Source organism: Neophocaena asiaeorientalis, unplaced genomic scaffold, assembly GCF_003031525.2.
Source record: "Neophocaena asiaeorientalis asiaeorientalis breed wild unplaced genomic scaffold, Neophocaena_asiaeorientalis_V1.1 scaffold1097, whole genome shotgun sequence".
NCBI classification, from domain to species: Eukaryota; Metazoa; Chordata; class Mammalia; order Artiodactyla; family Phocoenidae; genus Neophocaena; species Neophocaena asiaeorientalis.
In genome coordinates, this window is record NW_020174697.1 from 619,724 (window position 1) to 631,152 (window position 11,429).

Consider the following 11,429-nt stretch of genomic DNA (forward strand, 5'->3'; position numbering starts at 1 on the left):
CGGGGCCGGGCCGGCGCGCCCTGGGGACACGCTGCGACCCTACCGCATGGGATGACTGTACCCAGAGCTTCCTCCCGGCTCCCGCCCCAAACCTGTGCCACCAGCGCGCAGTGCACAGCAGGGACTAGCGGCTAGCGGGATGGGGTGGGAGGGGGACTGTCCCGAAAATACCCTGAGGGACCTTAGCTGCGGACCGTGAGGCCCAGAGAGGTGAGGGCCACTGACACGCCCCGACCACCCAAGGAGAAGGGGCGATCCCACGCGGATCGCCTCGGCCCCCGCCTCCCAGTCCCGGGCTGCCCGCCTCCCAGGCGCAGAGCTACGTTGCCTCTAGCCCTTTGTATCCACCCCACGCGCGTGGAGGACTGGAATTAAACCTCAGTCCGGGGTGGCAGGCGCGGCTCAAGTGAACAGAAAACCCAGCCACAGGTCAATGGGCACTTTTTTCTAAAACAGTCTGTTCGGTGATACCCAAATTGACCGCGTTTCCTCGCCTGAACCTCTTCCCCCAAGCCCTCACTCAGTCTTACCTATTTACCCACCAGATTGGAAGCTCTTTGAAGGGGGCCCTGTTTGTCTCTGTGGCTCCCTCAATGGATCCCTTGTGATTGGCGGACAAGTGGATTTATTTGTTAACTGCCCGCCTTTGGGATCTGTGTCATTATCGTGTGACTTAAGGTTGTAAACTCGGGAGGGCCAGGACCGGGTCGGGATTACTAGCTCGTGCCAGGCGCAGCATGATGCCCAAAGGGATGGGCCGTCAATGTTTTTTGAGTCTGATGTAGCTAATTATGCAGGAGGCAGATGCCTACCTCCTCCTGGTCCTCAGAACTCCCAGTTCCAGAGCTGGATGTCCCGAGTAAGGAAGAAAATAAGGAGCTGCCTTAGTTCATTCCCAGTCCCAGGCCGACTTCATAGGGCCAGAACCGGCTGCACTCATCAGAACACACTGGGTGATGTGACTTTCCAGTACTGGGAATGGGTTTGCAGGGAGCCGTAAACTCCCCACTTTAACTCCCATCAGTTTGCAACTGGAGCTGGGAGGAAGGAAGTAGCCAGTTTTTTTCTCCCTGTAAAGCAAACTGTCCCATATAAGGATCAAACCTGAAGCTCCTCATCCATTTACCCCAAGGTCAAGCTGAACCCCACTGTGTCAGAGTAAGGAGGCTACAAACAAACTGGACCCGATCAACAGCAATCAACCCCAGGGAAAGAGGGACAGTGGAAGTGCTCCTTCCTCCCATTTATGGATGCAAGATTGATCCTGTACTTTGCAGCGGTTTATTTGTAACCTGGTCACTTTAGAGTCAGTCCAGCTCCCTGCCCAACTCACACCCCCACCCCCAGTCGGACAGGTCCTCTCTGTCCTTCCTCAGCCCTACACTGTCTTTACCCAAGCCAGCCTGCTCTAAATGGACACGGTCAGTGATCCAATCAGAAACTGAAACAGTAACAATCGGACAGTGTCAAGAGACTCGGGCAGAGATGCCTCGGAGCGCCCGGCCTCCTCCTCTGCCTTGGCACAGATGTTCTTATTGTCCTGGAAAGAAATACGAAATTCCCTCCCCAAGTGTGGAGGGGGGATGCTCCAGGGCTTAGCCTCCAAGGACAGAGTTGCTAGCCCAGCCCCAGTCTCTCTGCCCCCTAATTATTCAGAATGGGACAGTCACCATCCCTCTTCCCCATCCTAGCCAAGGCTGGTCCCCAAGCCATTTGTCCCCCTCACTAAGGAGATTAAGGGGAGTGGGGCTGGAGTTACATGAGGAGATTACTAAACTGTTCCGATGTTCTCTTTAGGGACCGTTAGCACATCAAAATACATATTTGGAAAATACAATTAACACTGGGAGAAAAACAGTAAACACAGTGTCACTATGCCAGCCTCAACAGTTTTGTTTTGTTTTGTTTTGTTTAAATGCTAATGGCCTCAAATGGGGAGCAGCATCCATCAGTTAAATAAACAAGCCATTAGACTGAGACTAGAAGTGTCAACACATGACTAATCTACTAATTGGGAGAAGGCATCGCTAGTTAGGAGCAAGGCAGCAAAGCACGCTGGAGATTGTGGAGCGGGCTGCTGAAGCACATGGTATGTGGGTTTTGGAGACCCACATACTGAGTTTGAATCCTGCCTCTACCAGTTGTTCGCTATGTGGCCTTCAATGAGTCAAGTTGTTTCATTTCTCTGAACTTCTGTTTTCCATTCTGTAAAATGGGGACCAGCACAGTACCTCCATCACGGGGCTGTTGTGGGGATGAACTGAGATAATACAAGTCAAGTTCTGAGCCTGCCACGCTGTAAGTGTTCCACGCCTTTTAGCTATTACTGATGATAATAAAGTAACTAGCACATGGTATACACTCCAAAAATGGCAGCAATGAAGATGAACAATAAATGATTTTGGTTGCTAGATATTAGCCATAAAAGGTGAACATGGACCCCTGGTGTCCCCAGAACCTCCCGAATATAGCTGGCAAAGGGATGCTGTTGGTTGGTTAATTCCAACTTCTTAAGGCCATCCCTTTAACCCGGGATTAGCTCTAGCCCATAAGGATCACTGTCCTGTTCCAGGGTTGCTGGATTCTAGGGCCTTCTGTCCTGGCACCTGCCTAAGAAGCTTGAGTTAAGCTGGCTCTCCCAGGTGGACACCAGCCTGGTAGTGGCCTGGGCATCCTTCCCCAGCTAACCAGACCCATCCTGTAGAGAGTATTCTGGGTTGTTCTCAGTTGCCTTCTTCCTGTTGTGTGTGAAGACGGGTGGGGACCACAGTACTGAGAGGGGCCAAAGTGAGGAGGAAGGGGGCAGGGAGGGGACCACAGGACGCTCAGGAGAAATAACTGTGACCTCGACAACGTTGTTGGCCTTTGCTTCTTGACCCATCCTCTCCTTTTGAAGCCCGCTCTCCTCCCTGTCACCTGCCAAGGAGGTCTGTCCTCAGCCAAATGGAGTGTCCCTCTTCACTCGCCAGCTCCACTGATGCCCCCTCTCCCTTTGTCCCTTCCTGTTTCAAGAGAGTCTTGCTCTCAGTCTGGAAGGTTGGTAAGTACTGGTTTAGAAAATTCTCTCTGCACAGGTAAGGAGTTAAGCTAGTACTGGCTTAACATGCCACCCCCTCCCCAGGTCTTGTGGTTGCATAGGAGCCTCTTTAACTTGGAAAAAAAATCCTCAAGGTGCCTAGAAAAGAATGCAAACAGATGGCAGGGGATTTCTGGGCCTTCAACAGGCTGAGGTGGCATGGGCAGGAGAGAACTTTTACCCTTCGTTGTCCGTGATGCTGCTCTGTTTTGCCTCCTTGAAAATTCTGCTGGCCCTGAGCAGGCCCAGCCAACACCCCGCCCCCAGGCACTCACCCTCTCCCCTCCAGTTCTACACCCGGAGTAACCCCACACCCCAGGAACCAGTTCAGTCCTCAAGCTCCATGCTCCTTCATCCACATCTCCCAGCTGAGCTCTGAAATAGGCCCCCTCCTGGCTCTGCCCTTCACTAGCAAAGAACAGATTAACCTGATCAATTCAGCCTTCTCCACAACTGTTTATTGAGCACTCGGGGGTTAATGTGTTCTCCCTCCGGCCACACCCAACTGGACTGCAGTTCTCAAAGCACACCAGTCAGGTCTATGCCAGAGTCTATGCAGTTGGCAACTGTTCTCTGAGCCTGGACCACTGTAACCAGGCCCCCAACCCTGTTCTCTGCAAATCAAAGTCTCTTGTTCAAAGGACCAGCTGAACTGCCCCTGCCTCTGGGAAGCTGCCCACAGTGCCCCAGGTGAAGTCATCTTCCCGCCCACCCGCCTGGGTTTGCAGCACTCAGTAGTCCCTCTTTGAGGGCCTCCTTGCACATTCTGCCTGGCATAAAAATTAGTTGCTGGCTTGCTGCTCTCCTGTGGGATAGATGTAACCTTTTTTGCAGCTGAGGAGTGCTTCTGCTTCACTTTATACTTTGGGTTTCAAACCCACACAAAGGACTAGATAACACAATGCACACCCATCACCTAGATTCCACAAATATCAAGATTTTGCCACATTTGTTTCTGCTTCATGTTTGTGTCCTGCATCCCACACAAACAGTGCCTAGCACTGCCTGGAACAGCTCTTTCAACAAAGGAGCTGAGGCTTGGTGGGAAACGGTGGGAATTCAGGCTTGCACAGCAGGTTCCCGGGGTGGGGGGTGATGTGGGCCTGGGGAGTTGGGTAATTAATATAAAAAGTTGTCCATGCTTGAGTATCTATTATGAGCCAGGTGGTTTCCTGTTGATCTCATTTCACCTTCACCGTATTGGGGGAGGTACTGTTATCCTGATTTTGCAGATGAGAAAACGAGACTCAGAGAGGTGAAGGGACTTACCTAGGTCCCCTAGATGGACAGTGGCAGAGCTGAGATTCAAATCTAAGTTCTGTGCTCTTCTGCTATGCTGTGCAGCCTGCCTCAAAGAGTGCCAAGCAGGCTGCCACCTGCTCTGCTTCAGTTTGACAAAATGCAAGACATGCTTTGTGTGTGTCCTTGCACTGTAGCGTGCATACACACGTGCACGCACACACGCATGCACACCCACGCAGCAACCTGCATGTTCACAGTAGGATTGTAAAATAATTACACTGATCTTTGTGGGGTCAGTATTCTTATTTTATAAATCACCCCTTAGCCCTGTAAGCATGGAAGGAAGAGGGGGTACAAGGGGTCAGAGGGCTGAGCGCTGTGTGTGTCCCAAGGGCTGGGGAAACTGTGGAAGCCTCTCCCACATCGCCTGGGGCCAGTGTTCCCAAAAGGGAGACAAAGTCTCTTTCCCCGCTCCCAGTGTTCTCAAAAGGAAACAACATGTCTTTCCTTGACCCCCCGCAGTACAGTACATTCTCTTCAGATCTGCACAATGACCTTGCAACACAGCACCCTCCTCTTCAGCCATGCTGCCTCCCTGAACAAACCTTGCTCTCTGCAGCCTTTGTTCTTTTGCACCACCCCCCACCGCACATGGATTCAGATTCGTGGTGTCCCTCTAGTCTGATACCCTCCCTACCTCTTTCCATACCTGAATTTTCTAAGTCGAGGTTCAAGATTCATCTCCTCCCAGAAACCTTCCCTGATTCTGACCACCTCTCAACTTTTTCATCCCGTCTGATTTTTTTTTAACCTGAATCTTGATGCTCTGCTCTCTTGCCTTGTTCTCTAGTTTCTTATAATCTGTTTCCTTGCCCACACTGTAAGCCCCTTGAGCTCACAGTTTTGGCTATAGAGAAATAAAGGAAAGTTTTTCAAGAAAGACACGTGGTCAGCTTCCTTTTTCTTCCCATGGTCCTTGCTTCCTCCATGTTGTCACCTGGGTTTGTAGCTTTGCTGCCACTGGCATCTTTTCTATGAAGATCATCCTTATCTTTAATTTGCTCAGGTGGGCAGAGGGCTAACCGGGGTCTGAAAAGCCTTAAACCACAGAAGATTCACCCTGAAGCTCCTCTCTGGCTTTGCGGGTCTTTTTTTTTTTTTTTTTTTTTTTCTAAGCATTTGTGGGAGGGGAAACAAAATCTATTGGGCAGGTTAATACCTGCAATACTACCTACAATTTCCCTCCCCTTTACCTACTTCACCTCCCTCTCCCCCACAAACCGCCCCAACACACACACACACACACGCACACGCACACACACACCCACACACACACACACAATTACAGCTAGAAAGAGACAGCTCATTTTCCAGATTTCAGGAACTCCAAACAGCAAAGTTTTGGACGACAGTGTTCCACAGACTCAGAGATGGGGCCACCTTATGCCCCCAAAGGAATTCTTTCCACTTGGCAAGATGCTGAACGTTGAGGGGTCGCCTTAATCTTTGAGCAGTGATGTTGGAATAGGTTTCCCCTGCTGGGCCAGGGAGGATGGAGAGGCAAGGGTTGAGCCCCCTCCCTTCCTCCCAATACCACCCCTGGAAATTTAAGGAGGGCGGGGGCGAGGAGCTGTGGCGTAGCCCTTAAAAAGGCCTAAGCTAAATGCCCAGCCTTCCAGTGCCTGTCAATAAAGGCACCGAAATGGATTATAACTCTCTTAGTGTGACGTGTACCTCCCTCCCAGCTGAGCCTGAAACCAGAGATGCTTCAACAACGTTGTACCCGATTCTTATGCATTTTCATTTATCTCCCCAAGGAGGAAGGGCCCGGAAGGCTATTGCTGCCCCATTGTACAGATAGGGGGAACTGAGGCACTGGTCCAATTATCTCGCAGGAAGAGAAATTCCTTTTCAACTTTGGCGAACTCCTTATCCCTGAGGGAGTCCCAGTCCCCTCCGCTGGGGTTCCTAACACGACGGAGTTCTGACAGAGTTTCCGGGAATGAAGGTGAAGAGAGGATGGTCCATTCCTTCCTGTAGCTCCAATTCCTTTAACCAGGCGTCACGTGTCGCATCTTTTCCCTCGATCTTTTCTGGCGCCCCTCCAGCAGCTCTCAACACTCCCCACCCCTGCGCCCCGCCCCTGTTTCCCAAAGGTCTTTCAAGAACCGCCCTCCGCTGGGCCGCTCCCTTCCCTCAGCTAACTCGGGGACCCCGGGAAAGGCCTCCGGGCCTGATCTTTCTGATCCAGCAGGCTGAGGGCCCCAGAGAGCCACATGGACGGATAGGAGAGGTGTTCTCAAGAGGAGCCAGACTCTCCCCAAGTTAGAACGCTGGCTCTGAGTATTCTCCTTTGGAGCCCTGGACTTGCCTTTGTCTTTCTAGTTAAAAGGTGCCTGCCTGCCTGCCTGCCTATAGGAGAGTCCTGCCCTTGACCCTTGAAGGGAGGAGGTTGTATCGATTCACCTATATTCTGCCCCTGTCAGCCTTTCCATCATACAGATTTGTATGATGGAGGGTGAGGGTGGAGAAAAGGCTCCCTGTGCAACACAGATCTGAATTCAGCCTCTGGCCAGGGCTGGGGAAATTGGTCTGCGTGTGGAGTTGAGGGGTCCATTGAGGCCTGGATTAATGGGGTTGGGTTCAGTCTGCAGCCAGGGTTAGGATCAGGATTAGAAGTCAGGGCAGGTGTCTTATCTTTGGGGCCTCCTATTCAAGAATGTCCAGTCACGCTCCCTGTCAGGAGCTGGGTTACCTGGGATCCCTTCCAGAAGGCAGTGAAACATCCCTAGAATTGGCCTCAGGGGGCTTGACTTCTAGTCTTGACTCTGACACCCATTTTCTGTGTGGCTGGCCTTAAATAAGTCACTTCCCTTCTTTGATCTTCAGTTTCTTCATCTGAAAAATGGGATCAGTCTTAGTCTCTAAGGTTCCATCTAGTTTTGAGAATGTATTACTTTGGGTCTGTGGGAATGTAAAAAAAGCTGTTCTACGGATCTTGTAGAGTTAAAACTAAGACACTGTAAGGGAAGAGAGTTCAAAAGAATGCAAAAGACCAGAGGAAAAAGAAATACTATTTTTCTTTCATTAAAAACAAACATTATAAAAGTATCACATGCTCGTTGTAGAAATTTTGAAAATACAGGAAACTGTGAAGATCATAAAAAACATTTGTAATCCTACCACATAGCTTACCATCATTAACATTCCAGTCTTTGTATTTTACTATATATATATATATTTTTTTTTACTATATATTTTAAATAAAGTGGAATCATGCTGTATATAACTGGTCTGTAACCTACATTTTTTATATAAAATGTATATTGTAATTTTCAAGGTCATTAAATATTTTTTGAAAACATGATTTTTAAAGACTTCATAGTATTCTGTTCAATGAATGTGCCATAATTTATTTACCCACTCTTTTGTTGGGTATTTAGATCGTTTAGCTTTTTCCATTATTATAAATATAATTTCTTATGGACGTCTTTTGTGCATATGTGATTTTACGAAAAACTGGATCATGAGGTATGAGTATTAAAATGTTATGATTGGAACATACGCGAAGGTAAAATAGTTTAAACAGACCCCCATGTACCCATCTCCTAGTTTCAATAATTATCAGCTGATGGCTGATCTTTTTTCACCTACACCTTCACCTATTTCTTCCTGCCAATGGATTATTTTGAAGCAAACCTTGTACATCATGTAATTTTGATAGGTGTATTTTTAATATTTAAAAAAAATATATATATATATATAATATATTTAATATTTTGACACACAGAACCAAATTGACCTATTAAAATATTTTACTAGTTTACACTCCTACCAGAATGTTCATACCAGCTTTGTTCACAATAACCCAGTCAGTGCAACCTGGAAACAACCCAAATAAGTATCACCGGTTAAATAATTTTTTAATAGTATATTTATTACAATGAAATACCACTCAGAAATTCAAAGGAATAAACTCTGATACAGGTAAAATGTGGATGAACCTCAAAAACATTTATGCTGAGTGAGAGAAACTAGACCAAAATACTATATACTGTATAATCTCATTATATGAAATTCTAGAAAATACAAACAAAACTATAGTGACAGAAAGCAGGTCCATGGTTACCTGGGGAGAGACATGGGGGAAGATATGGACTATTAAAAGCAAAGTTTTGGAGATGATGGATATGTTCTGTATCTTGATTGTGGCCGTGGTTTTACGGGTAGATATATATACCAAAACTCATTAAACTGTACCATTTAAATGGACATTAACTGTAGCTAAAGTATCCATCAATCAAGCTGATTTTTTAAACATGCTTCCCTAAACATTTTTAAACATGCTTCCCTAAACTTCCCTAAAATAGTATTATTTAAATAACTATTACCAAAATAAATTAAAATGTATACATATATGTTTGTGAACTTGATGGGTAAAAAATTGTATGTCAGTATCTCAGTATTTGCACTTCTTTAGCAATATTGAATATTTTTCCTACTTTAATGGCCATTAGTATTTCTTGTTTTGCAAATTGCCAATTCGTGCCCTTTGCCTAGTTTTCTAATGAGATGTTTGTCTTTTTCATGTGGATTTGTAAGACTTCTTTATATATCAAAGATACTTAAACTTTGTCATATGTTGTAAATACTCCTTGCCGTCTAATTTTGCTTGTGGTGTTATTATTTTTTAAATGCAGAAGTTTTACATAGCCAAATCTGTATTTTCATGTCCTTTATTGTTCCTTCGTTTACCTTTATGTCTGGAAAGACTTCCCCTATTCTCAGGACCAGAGGAATATTCCCCTATTTTCTTCTAGGTTGCTTATGGTCTTACTGCTTGCTGTTCTTTTCCACTCTGGAGCAGAGTGTATACGTGCAAGCATTAGCTCTGGAGTCAGATGGAGCTGGGACCAAAATCAGCTCCACCCCTTACTTACTAGCCCTGTGACCGAGGGCATATTCATCTTCCTCCACTATAAAGTGGAGATAATAATAGTTTCCAACTTACAGGGTGGTTTTCAGGATTAAATGAAATAATATATGTAAAGAATCTGTAGAGCAATGAGGGTGCCATCTCTGGCTGGAAGGGTGGAAACGGGACTGGCATCCAGAGAGTCCTTAAGGAACCCCCATCCCAGGCTTAGGGGGCAGGGTAGGGAGTGGGGCAAGGGGAATATGTATAGCAAATTGACTGTGCTCAGGAAACATCAGCAACTGTATTTGGACATTTTTTATTTTGAGTTGCTCAGTATTCAAGCACTCTGATGATTTGAAGCAAATCCCAAGACACGCGAAGGCAGATATTCCCTTTCTCTATCCACCAGCAGCTTGGTAGCAGGGATATGGCCCAGGGTGTGCCAGTCAGATGCCCTCTCTCCCGCTGGACTTTGGAACTTGAGTGGTACAGCACTGCAGGGGAGAAAAGCAATTATTCCTGGAGATCTCAGCAGCCAGACATGCAGAAGAGCAGCAGTTAAGTCTCTGGAGGGGACCATGCAGTCACAGCATCCCGGGCAAGCCCATCCTTGGCATGATCCTGACTGTGCCTGCCTCCCCTGCTTCCTACCCTTTTCCTGAGGCTGGTTCTTTAACATAGTCACGGTCACAGTGAGATCCCCAATAGCCTCCCAACAAACTCCTTTCCTGCTTCGGTTAGTTCCAATTAGATTCTGTGGTTTGCAACCAAGAACCTGACTCATCAGGCTACTAGGATTTAACTATGGAATTTACATTGGCAGATGGCATGAGGTGCTAACTTTTTTCCCAAAATAATCAGATATCCACAAACCATTTGTTAAATAATCCATTCTCTTCCCACCGACTTGAAATGCGTGACATTTTCCACCGAATGAGCTTTTGCTCTTGGGACTGTCCCATTGACTAGAATTCCTTGTCTCTCCTAGAACACCAGAGGGTTTTTCATTCTCCTCTCCCCAAGGGAAGTCTCCTGTTCTAGAACCCCAGACTGCCTGCTTCACACCGAACACTCTGGATATCTAAGGACTTCTCTCTCTTTAAGCTGGAGGACTGCATTAAGAAACATGTCTGCTGACTTTAGGTCTCCCCATAGCAAGACATCTATTTGACGATTCCAGCCCCCATTTAGAGAAACTCAGAGGGGTTAGAAGTGCTTACCTAATGAAAAAAGAAATGCCCCAAGACAAGCACCCACTCCCACTCCACCCACCTCACTGGTTCCTTATTCCGTGTAGTTCTCACTGTCATCTGTGGCAACGCCCAGGAGAGAGGAGGACCTACTAAGCTTCCTCCAGACACAGGAGCTTGATCTATAGCCCTCCTGAGACCTGCCAGAGGCTACAGTGCTTGCCTCCTGGTCTATTTTCTTGGTGACATCAAAACAGGTTGTGGGGAGTTCCCTGGTGGCCTAGTGGTTGGGATTCTGGGCTTTCACTGCTGTGGCCCGGGTTCGATCCCTGGTCAGGGAACTGAGGTCCCGCAAGCCATGAGGTGTGGCCACAAAAAACATAAACGAAAACAAAAAAAACTGAAACTGAGGTTGTAGAGCAGTGGAGGTGCCATCTCTGGCTGGAAGGGTGGAAGTGGAGTTGGCATCCAGAGAGTCCTTAAGGAACTCGCAGCCCAAGCTTAAGGGGCAGGCTAGGGAGTGGGGAGAGGCAAAGGTGGTGAGGGGGAGGAGGAGAGGGTCCTCTGAGGCAGGGACTGTGTTGAGTTACAACATGGTACCACACGGCCTGAGAATGTCTGGCTGCCAATGAGTGTATGGAAGGGCAGACACTTGTGGAAATGCCCAAGTGAAAGGACCAATCCATGTCACAGAAAATAACTAGATCTGAACGTGGCGGGTGGGAAACAGGTGGTTCCATAATTGTCTTCAGCAAAGACATGGTATTGCCGGGCTGGTCATGGGTAAAGGATAAAGGAGACAGTAGGACTGGGAGCTTTCATTTATTTTATTTGTTTATTTTCTGTTTCCCAGCTTTAGTGAGAAATAATTGACATATAACCTGGGAGCTTTTAAAAAGCAACAGGAATCGACACCAGGGGCTATTACATGGCCACTAAAATGATGTTTACAAGGATCTTTTTAATAACATGAGGAAATTCTTATTATAATTTTAAGTAAAAA